At 38.0% G+C, this 25,194-nt stretch overlaps 5 non-coding genes across 5 annotated transcripts; all 5 read right to left on the minus strand.

The window, feature by feature from the left end:
- Positions 1-7,163: 7,163 nt before the first annotated feature.
- On the minus strand, positions 7,164-7,234 carry Trnag-gcc (transfer RNA glycine (anticodon GCC)). Its single transcript has one exon. It is a non-coding gene; the product is annotated as a tRNA-Gly (tRNA).
- Positions 7,235-18,070: 10,836 nt separating this feature from the next.
- Positions 18,071-18,141, minus strand: Trnag-gcc (transfer RNA glycine (anticodon GCC)). The gene has a single exon. It is a non-coding gene; the product is annotated as a tRNA-Gly (tRNA).
- A 1,097-nt stretch (positions 18,142-19,238) lies between these two features.
- On the minus strand, positions 19,239-19,309 carry Trnag-gcc (transfer RNA glycine (anticodon GCC)). Its single transcript has one exon. It is a non-coding gene; the product is annotated as a tRNA-Gly (tRNA).
- A 259-nt stretch (positions 19,310-19,568) lies between these two features.
- Trnag-gcc (transfer RNA glycine (anticodon GCC)) lies at positions 19,569-19,639 on the minus strand. Its single transcript has one exon. It is a non-coding gene; the product is annotated as a tRNA-Gly (tRNA).
- A 299-nt stretch (positions 19,640-19,938) lies between these two features.
- Positions 19,939-20,009, minus strand: Trnag-gcc (transfer RNA glycine (anticodon GCC)). Its single transcript has one exon. It is a non-coding gene; the product is annotated as a tRNA-Gly (tRNA).
- Between the last annotated feature and the right edge of the window lie 5,185 nt (positions 20,010-25,194).

Raw genomic sequence — 25,194 nt, forward strand, 5'->3', positions numbered from 1 at the left:
CACAAGATTATCTATTATTAAAACTATTTGCTCTTGTCCGAGTGATTTTAGATGAATCTCCAAGGACTTGTGATAAGCACCGCAAGGGACTTCTGGAGAAACGGGCTCCACATAAACAGCGATAACTTTTACAATTTAATTTTTTTTTTAATTTTGCTTAAGTCAAGTCGAAACATGATGTATTAATGCTATGTTTTTATTTTTGTAAAATAGCAAAAAAATTAAAGCAAAAAAACTTATTGAAAATCATCGTTTTTTCGGACCTCTGCCTACCCCTACCCCTTAAGTAGGAACCTTATAATTATGCATACAACAACCATTTTTGAAGGGCCTTCACGAAATTCATCCTGGAAATGTGGTATTGCAATGCACTTCTCTCTCGATAAGCCACGTCGAAAATCGTAATAAATCATCGCACGAAAATTTTCACGAACTAATTCCATCTTTTGAGCGAGGTGAATTTTTCAACTCACTGAAAAACGAACAAACAAAGCTCGTGAGTGAAAATCGTTTATGTAAGTTTATGCCACAAAATACCAACCTTTGCGATACAAATATCGAATTATAACTCATTACACGTACAGTGACTCACAGCTTATTTGATGCTGTTAATACTTTTTTAGAAAAAACAAACTGACTCGATGTTTATTAAATTTAAATAAAAAAATGTATGTATGTGAATGTACTGTTTACCACTGCAGAAAGAACAATAACAAAAACAAAGCTTGCTGAAAAAATATAGAAACAAATAGTTTTCTCATCAAAATGTCCTCCAGCTTAAATGATGCATATTTTTACATTTTCTCTGAGAATGCAATAACGGTGAAATGTATTTTTTTTTTGTTTAGCTTAGCGTCTTAAGGCGACAGATACCTGTAAACGGCCATAATTTCCCTGATTTTCACTAAAATTATTTAAAATGAAGAAGTCAATTATATTTTTCTCAAAATTGGCATACTGTTTATTTATACATTAAAATAATATAATTTTTTTGTATTTATTTTAATCATTTAAAATGGCGGATGTATACTCAATTCTTCGAAAGTCGCAGCGGGGCTTCTCAATTGGCGGGCATTGTAGCATCGGCGTCAGTGACCTGAATACAGAAAATCAAAAAATTTTTTGTTTATTAATGTCATAATTTCTATATGAATTAAAAATAATTGAAAAAAAGAAATTCGCGGAATAAAATGCTTAAAAAAAATGAATTTTGAGGGTATTTTTTTACTATTTTTGCTTCGAAAAAATTATTTTTTCGAAAAATTTTGGAAAGCTTGAAACACAACGAAAGTTATATCATAAAAAAGATATGTGCAAAATTTCAGGGAGATCTGTCAATAACTTTTCGAGTTATCGTGTACGTCAACTCGAAAAATATAGTTTTGAGAAAAACGCGTCTAAAGTTTGAATGCATGAAAATACCTCTCCCAGCGCTCGAAGGCAAAGAATAGAGTCGTCACGATTGACGATCTATAATATATATTAAGAAATACTTAAATTTACGTTCTAAAAGTTTTTTGACATATTCTTAAAGGATTATATTAAGGGAGGGGTCTAGGGTTTGAGCATTTTTTTTAATGAATTTTTGAGACTTTGCTTTAGAGATATGAATAGTGAAAATGTATTTAAACTTTTTGTACATTATAAAGCATCATTTCAACAATATTGTACTAAATTTTTGTAAGAAAATATCGGGAAATAAGCCGATGAGGTAACTTTTCCGAAAACGCCTTTTCCAAAAGGTGATTTGCGGTGACTATCGTATCTAGTTGTAGAATCACTTGAAATAAAAAAAACAGAATTATTTGGTTAAATTATCACCAAAACCTCCCCCCCACTGGCTCCGATTTTTTTTATTTTTTATTTTTACGTTGCCAGCGCGTTTTTGAAGCAAAAAGTGCGATTTTCACTGATTTTTTCGCTGTATAAGTGGAAACCGCCCTTAATGTAAAACAAAAAAGTGAAAAATCTCTCAGTGGGGGGGGAGGTATTTTATATATAGAAGTTGTATACCAAATTTGAAAAGGATCGGTTAAATATTGTTGAAGTTCTAATAGTCACGGACTTTGAAAAAGTGGTTTCGAGAAAAACGTAACGCTCCGCTCCAAACGCTCGCAGCTGTCGCAGAGGAGTGGGGACAAAAACGTCTATAACTCCAAAAGTTTTGCTCCGATTGAGCTGAAATTTTGGGACAATATTTTTGAGATGATTTACTATAAGAAAAAGCTATTTCCAAAAAATCGATTTTTTGAAAGTGAAACCCTAGACCCCTCCCTTAACATTTTATGAAAAAAAAAATTTTTTTTTCGAAATTTTACAGGTATCTGTCCCCTTAAGTCATTCTCAAAAAATGTATGTAAAGAAGAGTTGAAAAAATTTAAATTTTTTAAAATGGGGAAATAGGGCAAAAGCCAACGTAAAATTGCAGAAATTGTTGCTATTAGTTCCTCAACTGTCCAGCACATTATAGAAAGGTTTCACCATGAAAACAGGATAGACGATAAGGGCAGATCTGCGCCAAATAAAATACTTACTGATGCAGATAAGAAGTCGATTGCTCCCAAAGTTAACGCGATTTAAGCGCTCCAAAATTAACGAAGGAAGTCGAAAAATATGTAGGCAAAATCTGTAACCCTGAAATTGTTCGTAGAGTTCTGCGCGAAGAAAATTTTCATTGAATAAGCCGTTGATTAATGGTCGTAATAGAAAAAATAATAAATAGAGTTTTGCAGACAACATTTGAACAAAGACATTTCGTTCTGGAAGTCTGTTGTTTTTGCGGCTGAAAGCAAATTTAACCTTTTCAGGTCTGATGGTAAGTCCTGCGATGAGGGAAAACCAAACCCCGCACTTCAACCATGTAATTTGCGCTCTACAGTTTAACAGGGCGGGGGCAGTGTGATGGGATGGGGTTGTATCTGGATCTGCTAAAAGATAATTTAGTGTTAAGTGCCGATAAAATTGCCATTAGGTATTCCTTTAGGTTCTACCAAGACAACGATCCCAATCATACGTCTGGTATTGTAAAAACTTGGCTTATCTGGAACTGCCCATATGTGGTACAGACACCTGCACAGAGTCAAGGTCTCAAAATCAAAAGGGATACCCCACTAAGTATCGAAATATTAATGTGTTTATGTTTTTTGGATACTTTTAATTTAGTACTTCATTTAAGCTGGGACCTCAAAACTGTAACTGAATTATTTTAATTTGCCATATCTTTCTTATGAAGAAAATTTTTCTTTTATTTTTGTTAATAAATAAAACATGTTATTTAACAATAAAAAAATATATAAGATTTTTTTGTGTAATGGAAATACCATAAAATATATTTGATACTTTAATCATTTTTTTTGTTTTTGCTGCGTCAAATAAGCTGTGAGTCACTGTGGTGTTGCAAATTGCCATATAAAAATCCTCGTATTAATATTATATATTTAAAATATTAGCAGCAGAACTGCTCCCATAGCAGGCCTGTAAAATTTTTATTTTCTTTTCTGAGGATGTTTTCCCAAAATGTTTCATTCTAACCCAGCAAAGTGTTTTATTTGATGTAACTGCATCGATAATGAAAAATGTAGTACGAGTCCGTATCGCTATCTCTGCCGTCGAGGTTCCTTTTCCATATATCTATAATTTTAATAGCTTTTCGTCACTCCTCAATTAACATTTTCCCGTAATTTGAAGAAAAAAACTTGATTGAGAGAAATCCATTGAATGGTTCGCCATACGCCATCTGCGTATTGCCTGCAGTTAATTGCCCTCTTCCGGTTTATTTCTTATTCTAACCAGTTTCCTGGTTTGTTGCTCCATAACAGCAGTAACCTAATCGAGTTTCGATTAAACCAACTCCCTCCAACTCATCAATATTTCTTTCAAATATTGCTTTTCCATTTATGCATTTTTTTGTGAGCACACGTCCATGCCGTTTTGTCCTTTTCCAGGCAATTCATTAATCTTTTCAAAATCAATATCCATCCATTATCGGCACACAAATTTGGACTTTTACATTCTACTCATTTGCATTTTAATACAAAATTTTTCGCACTTTAAAAGTTATGTTATTTACGTTAAACGCAAAATAGCGAATTATAATTTATTGCCCATAACTCACATAAACTACAACTTAAAAAAAAAAAATGTTTATAATTGACTAGTATTTGTACGGCGATTATTTAAACGCTAAATGTGAGCTTTAATACAGCATTTACAGTGCTGTGAAAAATCTTTGTAACCTTTTGTTCTCTTAGATCCCAGAGATGTACGGATGAATGAAAATGAGGTTTGCACTTCGACTTTATCGTCTTGTTGTGCCCTCAAACTCATCCAAACATAGTTTCCTTAATAAATTTAAGGCAGAGCTGGGTTGGTCTGAGCGTATGTGCCGCTTTTGACCGATATGTCTCAACCTTCTTCGCGCTATAGTGACACATTCCGGAAGAAGTTGTGCTGGAGTCTTCGGGCACTGGTCGCAGAAATCGAATTATTAACTATTCAGTGGACCATATCCCATTCCTCCAATCCTGTGCAGATTACTACGCAATGTGTAGATAGCCAGAGATGGTTTCTTATCGTAGAATTTGCGTAGATGTTTCGAAAATTTAACAGAGACTACTCAAATTCAAGAGTTCGCCGTAAATACAGGACGAGTATTGGATTTGTGTGAATTGTGTAGACTTTGGATTGGAAGAGTGGTTGGATCGATGGTCCATTCGTTGGAAATTTAAAGTTGATACAACTCGCATCAAGTATTCACTTTCGCTAACAAGCAAAAACCCATAAATCTTCCACGAAATCTCGCTCTTGAACTGTAAAAGAGCAGAGAAGATGTTGTAGTCGTACTTTGGTAGTCCGAAGTAGTACTTTTTGATAAGAGATCTTCTCTGTTGGATTTCAAGGTTTACATTATAAGTTGTTGTTGTTATAGCTGCTCACTAAGCCCTGCCAGTGCGGTGTGGTCGCAGATCGTCATCGTCTAACTCATCCAATGGCAGGCCCAGGAAACGTGCTGTTTTGACAAGTTGGATCCAGAGGGAGAGGGGTGTTAGGTGAGTGGGTTTTAGGGGGTATGTGAATAGGTAGTTAGTATTGTGCTACTATATCCCGACCGCAATTGAGTCAAAGTTAACATTCTTGGTGCTTTTTCGTGTTGATTCCCAAGTAAACGAGATCCTCTATTACGTCAAAATTGCAACTGTTAACAGTGGCATTATCGCCAAAGTGTGAATGCATGGACTGTTTGTTTGATGACAGCGGTTATTAGGGGTCCTGTTCTTGTTCGACTCCAACTCCCTCGCTTCGCAGCTTTATCAAGTTTAGAAAAGACAGTACAAACGAAGTAACGCGCTGAGACCGTTGACATTATCGTCGGCGTCCGAAAATAATTGTACGCTCTCGACAGTCGGTTCTACGACACCGGACCGACCCGGCTTTATATCGGACCAAAGGATAGCACTCGAACAGCATACCCTGAGCATGTAGTGGAATGTTTATGCTGCTACAACAATAACAGCAATTACACGCTCTTTCGAAATATGGCATCAGAGCTCATTTTTTCTGCGGCTCATTTAATCTTTTCACTATTTGATTAAATAAGTCATTTTAAGGAGTCACTCTGTGTGAAATTTCGCTTGGCATCAATGAGTTCGGAGAGGTCCTTCACACAAGATGGTGTTCTGTGTGGCATTGCTCAACTAAATTTTCCACAACCGCATTAGTTTTGTGGGGATGCAAAATTCGGAAAGCATGGAATTTGTACCGTAAACTGATTTAAAATTAACAATAAGCCGCTTCGGCTACATCTTTGCGCGCCTTTTCCAAGTGGAGTACTGTGAATGGATTTATTAGCTCTAAAGTTAGCGATATTAAGAGATGGTAGGGTCAACTCTATGGAGAATGGTGCCGTATGTGGAAGTCTACACAAGTAAACTTGAGAGTGGCCAGGACGATTATTCTTATTATTACAGGACACAACCCATGGGATCAGCAAATGACCACCATTGGAATCATTGAGGACCCGATTTGCATTTCTTACTTGGAGAAAGCGGAGAGCATTGAGCTTTTTCTCTGTGAGTGTCCAACATTTGCTAGAGCAAAGCCATGAATTTTGAGTTCGATATCATGAGAATGATTAAAATTCGTTCTCTCAAATTGGAGGATACTTTCAGATTTGCCAAAGAATCTGGAAAATACTGACAGAAACTAGCTAGCTCTGTCTCTCTCTATTCTATCCTATTTTGTCTCTCTGCTACAGCTCTTCTTTCCTCCTGGACTATCAACCCTTTTACTTTCCAGAGCTTCGAATACAATGGGCTTTTTAGCCTAAGTGTTTTAAGAGTTTACCATTATTCTTTTGGTGCTTCTTGGCTCGCCTTTTTTAAATTTCAATTTCAAAACTCTCTAGTACGGCCTTCTGCGGTTTTGCACAATACTGTAAATGCAATGTACCTAATTTATTTGTACTGGACGATTACGTAGTTGTTTTGCGTTTAAGCGCGTGCTTTCTAACCACCACAAAATACATACATACTTGCATACATATTTATAGTATAGTGCAGTATATTAACTGCGTCATTAACATGTTTACCACCATCACAAACATCCATCCTTTACATATTTCGATTGTAACCGCAATTGCTCAAGCTGCTGCAGCCTCTAAAGTGCTTGCGCTTGCCAAGTGGTTAGTCGCTTGATTTGTCTTTAATACAATGTCAGTTAGTTAAGTTGGTCTACTTAGTTGTTGTTATTGGGTTATTGCAACTGCTGTACAGGCTACGAGTCATAGCTGGCTACCAGCCTGTCAGCCCACTTGGCAAAGTGGTTTTAGCTGTTTTCTGTTTGCTGTGGCTTGCATACAAACTGACAATGATTTACGGACATAATCAATGTTAATTTGATCAATTTTCATTGATGCTCGTACATGACATTTTTGTTGTCATTTAACAAAACAAGCGGCGATCGATCGAATGAGTCAGTCTCGTTGTAATGCATATCAAAATGGAATAATTAACATTTAAAAAGGATATTGAATTACTTGCCTCAGGGTGATTTTATGATGGCAGGGTGATAAATGTTGTTGTTTTTTTATTGAACAAAAAAAACAAAAACACTAAAAAATATTAATTGAACAAAAAATATATTGGAGAACTAAAAAAAATTTGCATTGCATCGGCCGGGAATCGAACCCGGGCCGCCCGCGTGGCAGGCGAGCATTCTACCACTGAACCACCGATGCTACATATTTTATATACCGTTATTCAACAGCTGTTAATAAGAGAGTGAGGTAGCAACAAACAATGAGTAGGCAAAAGCAACATATTTAACACACGCACAGTGAAGACGTTGCTGTTGTTGCTAGCAGCTAATCTAAAAATAGATACCTATTTTAATTATCGCTATGGACAGCGCTTATTGCGTGTGAAGAGAGATGGGATTGGCTGTTATTCCTGCGCAGAAATTGTTGGTAGTAATTATGTTATAAGTGTATGTATGTACAGGGTGTCCAGTGACAGCATTAGGTTTACAATTTAAAGTTTCTTCCTAAACGCTGGATGTATGAGCGGGCGAGGATCGCGTTAGCTTTGTTATGAGTGATGAAAAATTAATTGACTTAGTGGAAAATTATCCGTGTTTTTACGACAAAATGCAAATGCTGTCATTAATTTTATTTCAATATCAGCTGTTTAGGGTTACGGCATGACTAATCGACAAATACTGCAATGTTGCGGCTATGGTTATGATAACGGCTATGGCGTTATGGCTGCGGCACCTTGCAGGTTTAGTCACGATGCGGCAGTGAACGGGTGAACAACGAACGTCGCAATCGAAACGTATTTCAAGGCCAATGAGTCGTGGTCAATATTCGACATTAACGTAAAGCCCCAAATGAAAATTTGATTTGTTGATAGGTTCGCAAATTCTGGGCAACAAGCTCGGTGGAAAACAGTCCTGATGTCATCCGGACATCGCACTACAAGTTTGCTCGGAAATCCATGTCAATCCGTGCACAAGTAAGCGGCTGCCTTTGAACATGAAATATTGACGAAAAATCTCAGACTTCACACTTTCAAAATTCAAATCGTGCAAGCGCTTAGGCCTAACGATTACAATTTGCAAAAAAGTTGCTGTGAGACAATGTTGGAGCGATTTCGGACGGTAAACACTATCTTTTGGAGTGTTGAAGCCCATTTTCTTTTAAATGGAAGTGTAAGGAAGCAAAATTACCGTTATTGGGCACCTAAAGGACAGAATCCACTAGTAAAACATCAGCACCCACTTCACAGTGCCTAAATGATGGGTTGGTGAGCATTGTCAAGCAGTGGAATAATTGGACCTTTTCGCTGTTTTGGAAAATCGTGGAGGGCAAGCATTTTCCGTGAACGTTGTCTCTTATTTGCGCATGCTGAACGATTATTTTCTGCCAAATATGAGAAAACATCCATCCTTCAGTACACACATCTTGGTTTCGACCATAGAGACAATGTCGCTACTGCGACATTTCTTCCCTAACAAACTGATAAGCCGTTTCGGTGACATACCCTGGGTGGCCAGGTCGCTTGATCTTACGCCTTTGAACTTTTTTTTTGTGAGCTTACCTCAAAAGTAAAGTCTATGAAACAAACCCAACGACCCTCTCAGCACTAAAATAAAATATCTTTTTCGAGGTTAATGGCATCCCGACATCACTTCTTCAGCGAGTGGCGTAGAGTACAGAGACCAAATTTCTAGAGTGTAACGGACGTAACAATTAACATTTAGAGGAAATAATTGAAAAAAAAACAAAAAATCTGCTCTTGTCTCTTTTATTATAACTACGAGTATTGAAATAAACTCTTATCATTAGTAATTATTTCCAATTTAGCTTTTTATTCCTAATTCTGCCACCGCACACCCTGTACTTCATAGTTATTACAGTTAATGCTAACTTATTGTGGATGTGAATGTGCTTATTATGTTTTTTTTAGTGAAGGGGGAAATACTACTTCTTGTTCTCGTTCACTATTGTTCACATAGCTTCAGTTTTTTATCCAATGGATTTAGGAGTAATGAAGCGATTATTGATTTCTATGGCATCGATATCGTACCTTAGCACACCGAGCTATTTGATTTATAGCGACGATAGTTCGTTGGTGGCTTCGATAACTCTAAGGTGATTTTCATGGTAACAAAAAAAATCAGAAGGTATGGTGAAGATCAGAGCGCTAACCGGCTACCTGCGAGTTTAAAAGAATCGGCTGAATGGCTGACGTCGTCGAGGTCGAAAAAACTGAGATTGCTTTGGTGATATACGAAGAAAGTCAACGTAGCTTTCGCTAATGTTGCCTCGTTGCCATCTGAACAACGACTGGTTGGACGAGTGTGTGAATACGTGTCAACCCTAAAATACCTATCGGGCCGCTACGAGGTTCTAGCGAAAAAAAATGCACGCCAGCGGGCAATGCAAGATACCGCGTGGCCACGAAATGAGATATTAAAAAATATAAAAACAAAAATACTATCGCTTGTCACTCGTTATAACCTACAGGGTGAACGATATGAGGTGTTACCTATTCAAAACACCTTTTTTATGTGTGAAATTAGTTTTTATTGATTTCAAAGACAAAATTGTTCAAAAATTATTACAATTTTAACATATATTCACTTTAGCTCGATATGACCACATTTTGCCTTGACTATAGCCTTCAAACGGTCAAAAAATGTGTTGAATGCTGCACGAATGTGGTCTTGAGTTATTTTGACCCATTCTCGTATAATCCCTTTTTTCAGTGCATCCATACTGGCATATTTTTTAGTCCTCACCTTGCTCTCCAAAATAGACCAGATGGAATAGTCCATCGGATTTGCGTCTGGCGAATTCGAAAGCCATTGTGTGGACGAAATGAAGTGTTGAACATGATTTTTTAACCATTCTTGGTTCACACGAGCTTTAAGAGACGGTGCCGAGTCTTGTTGGAACGTCCATGGTCTACGACCGAAATGTTTGCGTGTCCACGGCTCTAAAGCAGCTTCTAAAATATTTTCCCGATAATAAGTCGCGTTCACTTCGACACCAGGCTCGATAAAAACGATTGGAGAGCGTCCATCAGCGGTCACTGCGGCCCAAACCATTACTTGCGATGGGAAATTGCTTCGAGTGGCCATACGTAGGCTCAAATTCTCGTATGAGCGTTCGGTCAAGTAAACACGATCGTTTTGAGTGTTTATTTTATTATTTTAACTGCTCAATCGGGAAATTTTTTTCATCAGAAAACACAATGTTAGGAAATTCGCCACGTTTGTGCAAGCGCAACAACTCCTTTGCTCTTTTGCACCGAACTTTATTTGCTCGGGTGAAAGATCGTGTGCTTTTTGGAACTTGTAAGCCTTGACCTTGAGCTCATTTTTCAATATGCGTCGAATGCTGTCTTGCGATATTTTCAGTTCTTTGGCCATTTTTCTTCCACTTCGACGTGGATTTCGTTCAAGTCGAGCCTTCACTTTCCGAACCATTTCTGGCGTTGTTGCGATCTTTTTTGGTCCACCTCCATAGCGTTTTGCAATGCTACCAGTATCATTGTAACGTTTTATAGTGCGATATTTTCCAGCCAAATATAACGCAATCACACTATTACGTTTGAATTCCATCACAGAAAAAAAAAATCAACAAAACTGAGACGCAAATGCTTTTGATGGCTTATAAACAATATATTGAACTGTCATTAGAACAATTTTGACGTTGATGTCATGAGCTGTTTTACAGATACAAGCAGTGTGAAGTTGGTAACACTTCATATCGTTCACCCTGTACATTTTTTTTTTAATAAATACATATGTAGATATCTCCAAATTTTACAATTTAGGGAGCGTAAAAACTGCCTTAATTCAAAACTTTCTCTCTTTTATAAAACAAATATAATTCAGGCTAGTCTTGAAAAATATTTTTTTATGAATGACGCCATGAGCTTCTTGTGTGCAAATCTCATTTTTGGCACAAATATCAGTTACGATCTTAGGTTAGGTTGTAATGGTTGCCCAGAGGGTAGGGCCCACTTGGACGAAATAGTTTGGTTCGTCCTTTGTGATACCATTGAAGGACAAAGAGGGGGGAGGAAGGGAAGGGATGGGGAGTGGTGAGTGTTTGTAGACTACGAACGGTGACTAGTCCGCGGTTGTGTTAACCTCATTATGCTGCTGATGTAGTTCATCAGATTTTTGTTATCAACACCTGCTATATCAGCAGGCGCAGAAAAGAAGTGAGAACCAAGATATTTGAATCTTAGTCCCGCGAAGGCTGGGCAGCTTAGGAGCAGGTGCTGAGATGATTCCACCTCATCCTCCATACAGCTGACGCAAAAAGGACTCGTAGTAATTCCGAGTCTCACGGCATGTGTACCTCGCGGACAGTGCCCCGTGATGATGCCCACGAAATTTGAGAGATGACATTTTGTCATCCCCAGGATATCCCTCGAGCGCCTCCTATCCAAACGTGGCCAGAAGGACTTCGCGACCCTACACGTTCGTGTACTTGCCCAGCGTTCGCTAAGTTGGTGCATAGCCCATCCTTCCAGGAGTAGAGCGCAGGTTGTCAAGGGGATCCCGATCCTCTCCAGTTGCCTCACAGGTCCCCTGTCTGGCCAGCTCGTCGGCTTCGCAGTTTCCTGCAATGTCACTGTGACCAGGTACCCAAATTATCTTAATATCGAAGAATTCTGATGCAATCGAGAGTGAGACCAGGTATTCCCTGACCAGCTTCGAATGCACCATAATAGAGCCTAGAGCCCTAATGGCCGCTTGGCTATCGGAGTAAATATTTACCTTTTTAGCAGTTATTACGCAAGTAAGTAGCCAGTTAGCTGCTTCTTTAATTGCGGCCAACTCTGCTTGGAACACACTACAGTGATCCGGTAGCCTGAATTTGAGTTTGATGGGGAGCTCTTTGCAGAATACTCCTCCTCCAACCCTACCATCCAATTTCGAGCCATCCGTGAACAGGTTAACGAGGCCCTGTCCCCAGGTGTTGCCCCCGCTCCACTCCTCCCTTGGTGGAATATAGGTGGAGAAAGTTCCGCTTGGACTTAGCGAAGGCACACACTGGTCCGTCGACGAGGGGATGAACTCAAAGTTTCTGAGGATGCTTGAGTGCCCATATGTGAGGTTGAGCTTATAGCCCAAGCCCCTCAGTCTGATTGCGGTACGAGCAGCGGCAATTCTGCCGGCGATGTCTATGGGTACCACATTTAACATTACATTAAGCGCCAGAGTAGGAGTAGTTCGAAGCGCCCCACTGATTCCAATGAGAGCAGACCTCTGGACTCTCTCTAGCATTTTAACTGATGTCGTCCACTCCAGTGAGTTCCACCAGACAGTGACTCCATATAACAAAATTGGCTTTATTATGGTATTGTAGAGCCAGAATACAACTCTGGGCGAGAGACCCCACCTTTTGCCAATTGCGCCTTTGCACCCATACAAGGCGATTGTTGCCTTCCTTACTCTCTCTTCAATGTTGGGCTTCCACGTCAGCTTGCTGTCAAGTATTAGACCTAGGTACTTCACCTTGTCAGAAAGCACCAGCGGAGCGCCCTCCATCGAGGGGAGTTGAGCTCTGGGTATTTTATATTTCCTCGTAAATAGGACGAGCTCCGTCTTAAGAGGATTCACCGATAAGCCGCAATCTGCTGCCCATCGAACAACTACGTTCAGATATCCCTGCATTAAATCGTACAGGGTATCTATAAACTTTCCTCTAACAATTAATGCCACATCATCCGCGTAGGCAATCACCCTACAGTTACGATGTTTTGCAGTTGAAACGGCGATATGCCTAAAAAATTCCTGTTAATATCTATTACCAGTATTTCTTAGCCGCAAATATATCTTTACTTTTTCTTAGGGCGGCATAGTAAATTCATAACTTTCAAGCCCATTTTCTTGAATTTTTTTTTTAGTTATGACGTTCTTCCGTCAAACGAGCGATGTCATAAAAACATATCGAAAGCAAAATCCCGAGAAAATAAAGCAATCCCGCTTTCGTGCGCATCAATTGCATGTAGAAAACACACACACACCCTTTCTTACAGTCACTCATTGAAAGCTAATGAAAAGGGATTTGAAAATTGCTTAAAAAAAGCAAAATTTAAAATGAACTCACGCAAAAAAAAACAACAACTTCGAAGCAGCTTAAGGTCATAAAAAGCAGATTTTATACGAGTTCCAAATTTTTATGTTTTTTTTTGTATTTTTACTGCCGTGACATTTCCTTTGCCATAAATATGGAAATTAAAATCAAATACTCGTTGTTGTTGCTATCCGCTAAGCGGATTTCTCGTCTACCGCATCAAATAAAAATGTTGGGGCGGATTTCGTTAAACTCATTTTTAATGCGACATTTTATTACTTTATTTAAAGTTTTTTTCTGTCGATTCTTAGTTATGACGCTTAAAAGTTTTTTTGCATAAATACGCAATTAAAAATCAAATTTATTGCTTTCTTCGCTTTGATTTTGTTTAATACTTTTGTGCGCGAATGCTTACTGTACTGTCATAATTTTGATATATTTAGAAAATATTTCGTAATTGGATTACAAAATAAAACAAAAATTAGATAAACTAAAAAAATTAGATAAACTAAATGCAAATCTTTAATATAAAGTTTTTCTTATATGGCAATGCCCTAAAATTGTAAGACATCTAGTGTCAGTCTTTTTTCAAAATCTAAATTTGCATTTTATCATGATGGAAAGAATAATGAGATGGCGCCTATCGTGGTTCCGTTACTTTGCTCTCAGCGAATTTGACAACTAGTTACGTGATTTTAGCTCCAGTATGGCCAGATTACCATTTTCGTAACTTGATTTAGCATTTTCTTTTGTTATTTAGTCTCAGAGTTTTAGTTCTTTCTTCCTGACATTTTTCTAGCCTGTTCTAAATAAAATGTAATGTTTATAATTTTGTAAAATATACATTTTTTTATAATTATTTAAATAATTCACTCAGTTTTATTTAGCTTTACTTTTTTTTAACATCTGGTCCCATTGCCCGCGATTGCAGGTGTGGTTGGTGTTCTTCTGCTTTCGGCAGTCAAATCTCTCTCTCGCTACTGCAGTGTTGCCTAGTTTTGGATATAAAAACGCACCAAAATGCCCATTTAAATAAAATAAAACACCAAATTTTTATTGAATCACTTAAAGAACTTTGTATGCGTAACAAATTGTCTTTAGAATGTTCTTTTTTTTTAATAAATGTGTTATGCCTATGTACAATTTAATTTATGGTTTTTTTTTTTGTTAAGCGAGACTCTTTTGTTAAGAGAACGACTTATTTGCTATATTTGAGGTTATGTAACTAGATAAGGTAAAAAATGTCAGAATGGTTTCATTAGTATTTTATGGTATTTTGTTGCTTATTTTTACAATGAATACACCTCTTGATGCCCTATGCCCCACTAAGGATTGATGGCCGGAAGAAACGATTACACCTCTATGGTTTTAATCCGCGCTCAGTGAATTCAAACGCCTTTTAAAATGTGTAAAAAGGTTTTCAATCTTAAAAAGAGTTGAGAGGAGGGCATTTAATGTTCTTGCATAACCTTAAAAGGAGCAAAAAATTAAATTCACACTTTCAAAATATCAAATTTTATAAGAACCAACTAATTTTCATTAGCACTTTATTGCGAAGAGCAAATGGTTGGCAATACTGCACAACTTGGAAAAACGTGACGTCACGTTCTCTCTGATGGGCGCAATCTTCTTTCTATCATTCTTGAAATTTTATAATAGGATTGCCTTTGCCTATAAAAAGCCTGCGCGCTCTTGGAAAGGACACATTCCGTTTGGTAATCAGCGGTGAGAAGAGCTTAGGTGCTTGCCAATGACTACCTTAGCAGTGTGGACAGCATTGGCTCGCGCAGTTTACTAAACGCATTTGTTTGTTTTAAGTTTTCCGGCGTTTTTATTACGGTTAAAAATACAAGAGTTATATTTTATAATAAATTAAATTTTATTTTATAATGAAATAAATACAACTTTACAATTATTATTTTGACTGTAAATAATATTTTTTCACTCAATATCGATCGCTAAAAAAAATATTGAGAAAAGAATTTAAATAAAATTCTTGCATGCAATATTATATTTATATTTATATAAAAACTTTATCCTATGATTTATTTACAAAAAAAATATAATATTTTTTATAGGAACCCCGAAAACGTCCGAAAATTAAAAAAAATTTAAAACAGAATATTTTTCTCTATTTTCATTTTTGGTATAATTTTTTTAACATTTTTGACGAAATATTAAAAGAGGATATTAAATAATATTGATCTGTAAGCGTTTTATACCAAATTTACGGAAAGGAACATTTTTTCCTTTGCAATTCAAATACCGACCATACAAGGTGAAGTCCAAAATAAACAAGACTGAGCTAAAATAGAAACGATAGAAGCTTTGTTCTGATAACTTCGAGTTTATTTATTCAAAATAGTCCCCTCGAAAAGCTTTTCGAAAGAGTGTTTCAGGTCATTGACCGAAATGTCCTTCAGTATGCCGGTGCAAGCCTTTTGATTGGCATCTATGGACGTAAAACGTTTTCCTTTCATGGCCAAATGCTATTTTCCGAATAGGTAGAAGTTATAGGGAACCATATCAGGCGTATACGGTGAGTGATTGATGGTTAAAATGCGATTTCTAGTCAAAAAATCAGTCACAAGAGTGGATCGATGAGATGATGCATTATCATGCAATAAGCGCCAGCTTCCTCCTTCGCGGTATTCAGGGCGAAGTCGGCGAATGCGATACAATTAGCGCTTCAAAACGCCAAGATAGAAAATTTTATTGACGGTTTGGCTCGTTGGCACGAACTCCTTGTGAACAATTCCCTTGAAATCGTAAAAACAAATGAGCACCGACTGGATTTTTGACTTCTCCAAATGCGATGTTTTGGGTGGTGGCTCGTCTGGGGCCTTTCATTTGGCACTTTGACGCTTAGTTTCAGGTTCATGTTGGAAACACTACATTTTATCACCAGTTACAATTTAACAGTTGTAAGGGGAGTTCTCGTCTTTTCTCGCCTCTTTAATGAGGTCTTTCGAATGCCTGAGCAATTTTTGGGCCTCAGTTCACTTGTGCGGAATGAAACGTGCACAGACCTTTCGTAAGCCTAAATGATAAATTAGAATGCAATAAACCGATGTTTTGGAGATATCCAACTCCGATTCCATGAATTTCGGTTCATTTTTCATAACTTTACAAACAGTTTTGATAGAGTTTTCGCTGATTACTGATTTTGGGCTTCCGTATGTTCATTGTCATTTATATCCTCACAACCATCTCTGAAACTTGCAAACCACTCATGAACTCTGGCACGAGATAGACAATCATCACCATAAACTTTTTTCATCAATTCAAATGTTTCGGCAAAGTTTTACCGATTTTAAAACAAAATTTGATATTAGCTCTTTGTTCGAAACTCATTTTTGTACCGAAGACACAAACCACAAACATACTGACACTTTAGACGCAATAACTTCGCTTTCACTGAACCGAATGTCACCAAGCTTTCACTAGAAGTTATGTTTTAAAACAAATTAAATCATATATTATAAAGGGTGTTTTTTTTAGAGGTTAGGTTTTCAAGATGAAATAAAGCGTATATAATTTAATGTTATGGCCAAGAATTTAGCTTTATTATAAAGATAAGGGTTTGCCATTATGTTTTAAAAATGATTTCGGGCAACTGGCCGCCGCGGCTGGCTCGAATAAATTCCAGCCGAGGGGCCCAATTTTCGACCACTTTTTGCAGCAATTGGGGCCGTATGTCAGCAATAACGCGCCGAATATTCTCTTCCAAGACGTCAATCGTCTCGGGCTTATCTGCGTTGAAAAGCGACTTCACATAGCCCCACAAGAAATAGTCCAGCAGTGTTATATCGCACGATCTTGGAGGCCACGCCACAGGTCCACGGCGCGAGATAGTGCGCTCACCAAAAGTTTCCTTCAATAAATCGATTGTTGCGTTGGCTGTATAGCATGTAGCGCCGTCTTGTTGGAACCAAAGGTCGTCCACATCAACATCGTCCAATTCAGGCACGAAAAAGTCATTAATCATGGCTCTATAGCGCTCTCCATTGACTGTAACATTATGGCCGGCTTCATTTTTAAAGAAATATGGACCAATGATTCCCTCTGCCCATAGAGCACACCAAACAGTGACTTTTTGAGAATGTAACGGCGTCTCAGCAATAGCTTGTGGATTATGTTCACTCCAAATGCGACAATTTTGCTTATTGACATACCCATTCAACCAAAAGTGAGCTTCATCGCTGAACAAAATTTTCTTCGATGCGTCGCGCGAACCGAACCATTATTTTCGTAATAAATTTACACGATTTGCAAACGTTGTTCAGGTGTAAGTCTATTAATTATGAAATGGCAAACCAAACTGAGCATAAATCAAGTGACAGCTGTCAAAAATACCATCTACGAAAAAAGTAGTGCCAACTTGAAAACCTAACCTCTAAAAAAACACCCTTTACATTGACACAAAAAATATAAAGAAGACTTACTTGCACTCTTTGCGAAAACGTTTCGAAAAATTTAAAAAAATGCCATATCTTCGGAGTACTCGAATTCAGGCAGCTCACTGTCGCTCAGTCTTAAATGGGTGTTGCTGGAATCATGTTGCGCGGTGTTTTCACGTCGTCAACTGGGTACTTCTTCCGTGAAATGCAATGCACTTTGTATGGAATTTGACAGCCATTTCACATGCAACGCCAACTTAGCACTATGCTTTAGAAATAAAATCTATCAATGGGCCTCTTTTTTCGCCAACACTTAGCAAGTGGCGAATAGATGACGCAAATTGACATATGTTGGCAACGCGGGAAGAGAACTGCCTTAAATTGCATGTGCTGGTACGGCAGTGCGGCCTAATCAGCTATAGCCATACTCGCTAACGGCGAATCATACACGATTACTTTGTTGTTGCTTTCGCATGCAAATTTTTCGTCACATCGAGCATAGAAATAGCAATCGGAGAAATGATAGAAGAGTCCTACTATATCAATAAATATATCTACTTCGTTAAAATAGAGTTGCATCGGCCGGGAATCGAACCCGGGCCGCCCGCGTGGCAGGCGAGCATTCTACCACTGAACCACCGATGCTTTTTTAAAAACACTATTTTTAAACAAAAAATTTATAATTTGATTTATAAAAAATTAAAAGATTAAAAAATTAAGTTGCTGTATGAATTGTTTAAATGATATAGGAATCAAATTTGACCAATTAAAAAATTAGCCCGCACAAATTTTTGAAGTGAAACGTCTTAGGCGTCGATGGACGAGCGGGAATGGAGAGAAAAATTTCAAGGCCATGCAACGTTTTGGGCATTTTCGTTCCGCGAGAGAGAAAAAAGATATAACGTAAAGGAAAAGGAGAGAGCGAGCTATACCTTATACATATATTATATATCTTAGATACACTTTAGGCTATTTTTCCTGAGTTTTACCTTGTGATTGCTAACTTCTAGTGAGAAATAACACTGCCTACTTTATGGCGCTTGTTTGTTCGTGCAAACTTGTAGGAAATATATTTTTAGTGACTACTTTTTGGCATTATATTTCCTTGCTTCCTACTGTTTGGTCCAAATTTTTTCGGTGTATTTTTTGTGGTGTTTTTGTTATTTCCGTTTCCTGGCTAGAGCTTGAGCGTACCATAAAGTGCTATCCAATCCGGCGTCGGATTTATTGTTATTGCCTTGCTGTAATTGTGCCGTTGCTGCGGTCCTGCAATGGCTGTGTTTGTGCGGGTGATAAACGCTCGGAGTAGTACGCGTTGTTGCCACGGTTTGTGTCCGGCGTTGACCTATACTGATCGACCCTTCTCTGTTTTTTGTAAATTTTGTATATTTGTATTCTTTGCAAATGTTGTCACTTTATTTAGATATATATCCACTCTCATTTTCTCTCGGGTCTCTCTCTCATTCTCGCTCGGGTCTCTCCCTCTTTATTTGTTTGCCTTGAAAGTTTCACTTCTGTTATGTGTACTATGCTGCACGCACTTTTTCTTTTTATTTGGGAAAAAAATTTATTCTTTGTTTTTGGGGAAAAATTATATTTTCCTTGTTTATTGTTTTTTTAGTTAAAGTACTTCTTATTTCGAATTTTTATTTTTTCTTTAGTTGCCCACACATGACATGGTATATTTTCTGTTTGTATCGAGGCCCAAGCTTTTTATTTCGTTTTCATAAAAAAATTGTAATTGCATCGGCCGGGAATCGAACCCGGGCCGCCCGCGTGGCAGGCGAGCATTCTACCACTGAACCACCGATGCTATGTTAAATACCTAGTTTTTTATATAAAAAAATGATCGTTTTAGTTTATAAAAAAACCAAAAAATTAACAAATCGGCCTCTTGGATCGATTGAAAAATTAAAAAGTGCCACTTAAAATAATTACCGCGTATTCAAGAAGCTTAGTGATGATGGCTTTTCAATCTGAATAATCATTTATTTTCCTAACTTAACCACGCCCACTATTTTGTGGATACCTCGAACCCTATGTTAATTAATTTTCATTAAAAAAATTGTAATTGCATCGGCCGGGAATCGAACCCGGGCCGCCCGCGTGGCAGGCGAGCATTCTACCACTGAACCACCGATGCTCGTTACAAAATTTGATTTCAGTAAATTTAATAATTCTCATTTGAATGTTTTTTGTAAAAATTTATGCACTAATCGTTCATAAATATTAAAAATAATAAATAATCATTTAAAATATTTATCAATTCCATTATGCTATTGCAGCTGCAGATAAGCAGCTTTTCCATACGGATTGCGTTCCATCTGCCCACCATTCAATTTGACACGCCTGCGTTATGTTCATTTAAGAAAACTAACTACATAATACAAATAATTTTTTTAGTTTTTGTGCACTGTTTAGTTTTTATAAAAAATTTATCATTGCATCGGCCGGGAATCGAACCCGGGCCGCCCGCGTGGCAGGCGAGCATTCTACCACTGAACCACCGATGCTGGATAAATGAATTGGCCATTTCTTTGTTCATCTGTGTAAATAACTTTGGTAAAGTGAATGTAAATTCCGGAAAAATTGTTCATACAAAATATATTTACGCTCATATTCGATGCATCTTCTGCGTGTGTGAGTCGTAAAACCCGTTTAAGCGCAGAAGCTGCATAGATTGAGAAAAGTCTTGGCTGTGTTTAAGCGAGACTTACTGTTACGTATGCAGTGAGTTTAGCTATGTCATGGGTTTGAATGTGTGAGTATATAAAATATTTGCTGCTATTTAAAGCCCAAATATAAGCATCTCTTCTAAGAGTTCAATAAAATAAAAAATAAGAACTCAATTTCTCTTTTAGAAAGAGCAAACATTTCCAGTACACTCATTAGCGTGACAGCCTTGGTTTGGCTTCTCAGCACCCCACCCTATAAACTCAAGCACCCAAAACGTTGTTTACGGCTTCTCTCAACTATTCGTCGTACGATTCTAACCTCAATCCCAGATGCAGTAGTTTTGTTTGTCAATTTAGTCACCGATTTTTTCTTCTTCTTATCGACACAAATACGATGGTCACACTATGATAACCAACACTCCCAGTTGACCTTACCTAAGCGGAAGATACAGGGTGGGCCATATATCGTTTGCTTTTTGAACCACCTATTTTTTTGAGAATGGTAACACAAATGACATGTCAAATGTGTTCATAATTTACTTAAAGGTTTGAAATTTACGAAATGGGACGCTATACGCTTGAACAAAATTGGGAAATATTGAAAACCTATTTCCGAAGTGGAGAGTCTTCTTCTTCCTTTCTGATTTTTACATTGGTGGCTACGTCAATAAGCGAAATTGTCGGAGTTGGGGCTCAGAAAATCCACACGTTACTGTAGAGAAGCAAATGCATCCACAACAAGTCACTGTTTGGTGCGGTTTTTAGTCTGGCGGCATCATCGGGCAATATTTTTCGAAAATGAGCGAGTAGCCGCGGTTACAGTAAATGGCGAGCGTTACCATGACATGCTCAACGAGTTTTTGTTTCCAAAAATTGAAGATGATGACATGGACGACATTTGGTTTGAACAGGACGGTGCAACTTGTGACACTGTCAAAGTTACACTCGAACTTTTGTCTACCGTTTTTGAATTCCGATATCAATTGGCCGCTTCGGAGCTGTGATTTAAGCCCGTTGGACTTTTTTTGTGGGGAGCCTTTAAGGAAAAATGCTATGCGAACCATCCAAAAAAGTTTCAAAAAATATTGATTAGTTTTTTTTTTATAGCCGATTCAAAAAAGCAAATTTTACATGGCCCACCCTGTATATTACAAAACAAAAAAACAAAAAGATGGGTTTTAGACAGATTTCCTAATGAAATCTGGGTCGCTCCTTTATACAAGTGTGGCTATAGTGTTAGTTTAGGGATCTTGTGTAACAATCCAAGGCGGAAAATATTAGTCTTCCTTTGGTTTTGTTTTTTTTTTTCATAAATATTCATACATACTATATGTCTGAATATATCATCTACTCACAATATTTTGATGAGATCTCCCAACATTCAGCTCTGCGAAGCTCAATATATTCTAATAGAAGATTTTTCAAGCACCTTTCATCTCTAGAGCTCCTCTTTAAGGGGGTAGTAGGGTTTAGCGCCAACAAAAAAAAACTTTTTTTTTGAATTTTTTACAGAAATATGGCTTAAAATACTTTAATAAAATCAGTTGCATGTTATTGTACATCTTTTCAATAAGTTTTTAAAAAATATTAATAATAAAATATTGACAAATAAGCCCATGACAGAGTTTTTTTGGAGATATGTTTTTCGAGAGGTGCTCTGCGGTGCCAATCGGCATTCGTCGTAGAATCATCTGAAACTAATATAAAAAAGTCGAATTTTTCAGTTAAAGTATGACGTAATGCTCCCCCTACATTAATAAAATTTTTTTTTTTTCATTTTTGTAGTTTTGGTGGCAAAAAAACGTAAAACGAGCATTTTTGGCGAAAAATTTCGCCATATTTGTAAGTGAAAAACAACCTTAAAAAAATAAATAAAAAAAACAGTGGGGGGGGGGGGGGGGTGGGGGAGGTATTTTTAATTTAGAAAACGTGTGCCAAATTTGAAAAGAATGGGTTGAATAGTTTCGGAGTTGTGATTGGCACCGACTTTTAAGAAGTCGTTTCGGGAAAAACGCGTTTGAAAAAATGACTCTGAAAAATTATCGATGCTCCGCATTCGAGGTAGAGTGCCTACAAAGGCTATAACTTTGAGAGTTCTGCTCCGATCCACTTAAAATTTTGACACAACATTCTTGAAATGATTTACCATAAGATGAGTGAAGAAAAAAAATTTCGATTTTGTGACCCTACCAAGGTTTAAAGTTTGATTCCGAATCATTACAAAGCGAAGTTACTAGGTGAAAGAAGCGTTTCCAGGGCAGTTGGTTCTATGTTACCGGAACGACTCGGATTTATATTCGGCCAAGGACTGTCACTTCAGCAGCGTTCCCCGTACATGTGCGTGGAATATTTTTGTACATCGGCCGAAAGCCTCCGATGCTAGCGCTGCACTACTTTTAGTTTGTATAATAATTTTATTGTTATGTAAACCTTTATAAAATAAAATAAAAATAAATTTTTTTACAAAAACAACTACGACTATCAAAGTAGCAGATGGCGGAGGGCTGAATAGCTTAGAATTCAAAGAAATGTGTAATTAGTGAAGGAAACCGACGGAATTTAGGGCTCTAGATTTAGTTGATTGGAGTATTTCTATATTTCTAACTTTCCTGTAAGTTGCATGCGAAGCCTTGGCTATCAAGAATATCTGAGATTTCTCTTTTGTAAGAAGGTAAATATATCGTTAGCTTTCCTACTAGAGATCAATGGGGAGCTCGGTAAGAACTTTCTACCCCGACGGCTCCAAGACTGAAAATCGTACTAGAGCTGAATGGTTGGAATGGGAAATGGTACTAGAGTTGGATGGCATTTTTAGTAATGCGTCAGATGCTTTACTGCTTTAAGTATAATAATAACGGTATTTTACAAAACTTAAAGTAGCAGGGTGGATAATTGGCGAAAGGTTTAAGCAGTCAAACTAAAGGCATTCGAAATGGCCTGCACCACCAAAAATAATACAGAAATGTAAGTTGAGCCTAAACATCCACATGGGTGCTGGGGCACTGTGGTATTTAAGGCAACAATGTGGTTAATTAACTGGCCAACTGTGGTTTGTGAGAGCGTACAATTGCACTGGAACAAACTTTAGAGTCAAGCACAGCGGGAACAATCGGGTCCATGAAAGTTTTTATTAGCTCATGAGAGCCGTTGTAGTAGTGCCGAAACTTACAAAAGAAATCATGTCTCGCTTCAAAAAGCACGAGCAGGCTGGGGAGCAAAATTTCTTCTCAGGCAGAGACAAGTCTGCTGTACCAATTATAGGTCACAATCCATGAACGATTCCCTGCGTAAATTTGGCTTTCATCAAACTCAGATGGTATATTTTTGGATCGGATGCATTGAGAATGGGCCAGCTACATTCTCTTCTCCGCAACAAAGTGTTAAGATTTTTAAAAGAATAGGCAATATTGCCTGAGTGCTTGGAAAATTTCCGGCATATTTGAATTTTTAGGTTACAAACTGTAGGCTGCTGCACTGACTAGTCTCTCCATTTGAAGAGATGGTGCGCGATCACTTGGCTGGTGGTACACTGCAGTGTTTTCCAGGCGAAATCAGCCGCAATTAAGGAAACAGTGGATTGGTTGCTTGCTTCTGCAATTACTTTAAAGAATGCAATATCTACTCCGACAGCTAAGTGGCAATTAGGGTGTTGAGCTCGGGAATGCTTGACTTTTCTCTCGATTGCATCGGAATACTTCGATATTGCGCTTATTTGGGTTCCCGGTCACAGCGGCATAGAGGGAAACTGCTGGGCTGATGAGGTGGCTAGACAGGGGGGACCCTGAAGACGGTTTCACCGCAGAATGAGAGGACTGGGGTTTCCTTGAGAGCCTGGTCTGTTACTGGGAAGAAGGGCCTCACGTCAACTCAGCGAGCGCTGGACTAGTGCGCAAACGTACAAAGTCGCGAGATCTTTCTGGCCACGGATAGATCGGGGGCCGTCGAGGGTACTTCAGAGGTTAACAAGGCCGCAGCTCTCGAATTTGCTAGGTACCCACACGGGAGATTGTCCGTTAGGTGTCCATGCGGTGAGCGATGGGATTGCTCAACGCAGCCGCTTTATCTTTATTCGCTGCACCATGTCTGTGTCGTCGTAGAACTCTTGCAGCGAGACTATGTTTTAACTCTTATTTCCCAACTACACCTGAGTTCCGTTGACATCAGCTACCACTATGGATTGAATTCTACTGGATCCCCCTCCTTCGGGAGTTTCTTGTGAAAATGTATGTGCACATACACACATACATAAATATGTACTTTTGCCATTATGATCTATTGTACTAAGACTTTCGCTCTCCTTAATTTAAAGTGGAAAACGGAAATTCGGAACATGAAACTTGCATTAGCTTGAGGTGCTTGCAACAAAACAAGTGTAAAAATATTTCCATTACCTTAACAAGTATTTACAATATTACAACAAGCAGAAGGAGTTTTGCCCAGCCAGTTAAGTTTAACCTGCGGAAAAGTAAACAAGACTGCTGCAGTGGGGCAGTGGATGCATAACGTGCCACAAAATATTTACAACACATGCATATGTATGTATGCATGGGCAACACAATAAATAAAAGTTGAAGCTTGTGAACGTTATGCTAAAAAAAAAAAAACAAAAACAACATAGTAAACTTAAAACAGCGCATACTTCAACGATTGGCAACAATAATAAAAATATTCGCGCAAGCGCGAAACTCACATTGAACATCAAAAGAAGCCGACGCGACCAACACCACAAAATAGTTCTGGCCATATGAGCACCACAAACAATCCCTACATAATCCGATGCTTAAACCGCTCTGAACTCGTTAAGCGGCACAGCCTGGCTTTTGTGGCTGGCGAAGTCAATACTCTCCTCAAATACACACACACACATACACATTGTATATGTATATGTCCACAGCATAATTGAGTGTGACACCGGCACGAAAGGTGTGCCCGCCAACAAAAACTGTGTGTGTCCCGTTGGTTAGTTGGGATTGAGGGGGAATGTCATGTGGAACTCGTTATGAAGAAGAACGCTTGACTACCT

This window comes from Anastrepha obliqua, chromosome 5 (genome assembly GCF_027943255.1).
Source record: "Anastrepha obliqua isolate idAnaObli1 chromosome 5, idAnaObli1_1.0, whole genome shotgun sequence".
Lineage (NCBI taxonomy): Eukaryota > Metazoa > Arthropoda > Insecta > Diptera > Tephritidae > Anastrepha > Anastrepha obliqua.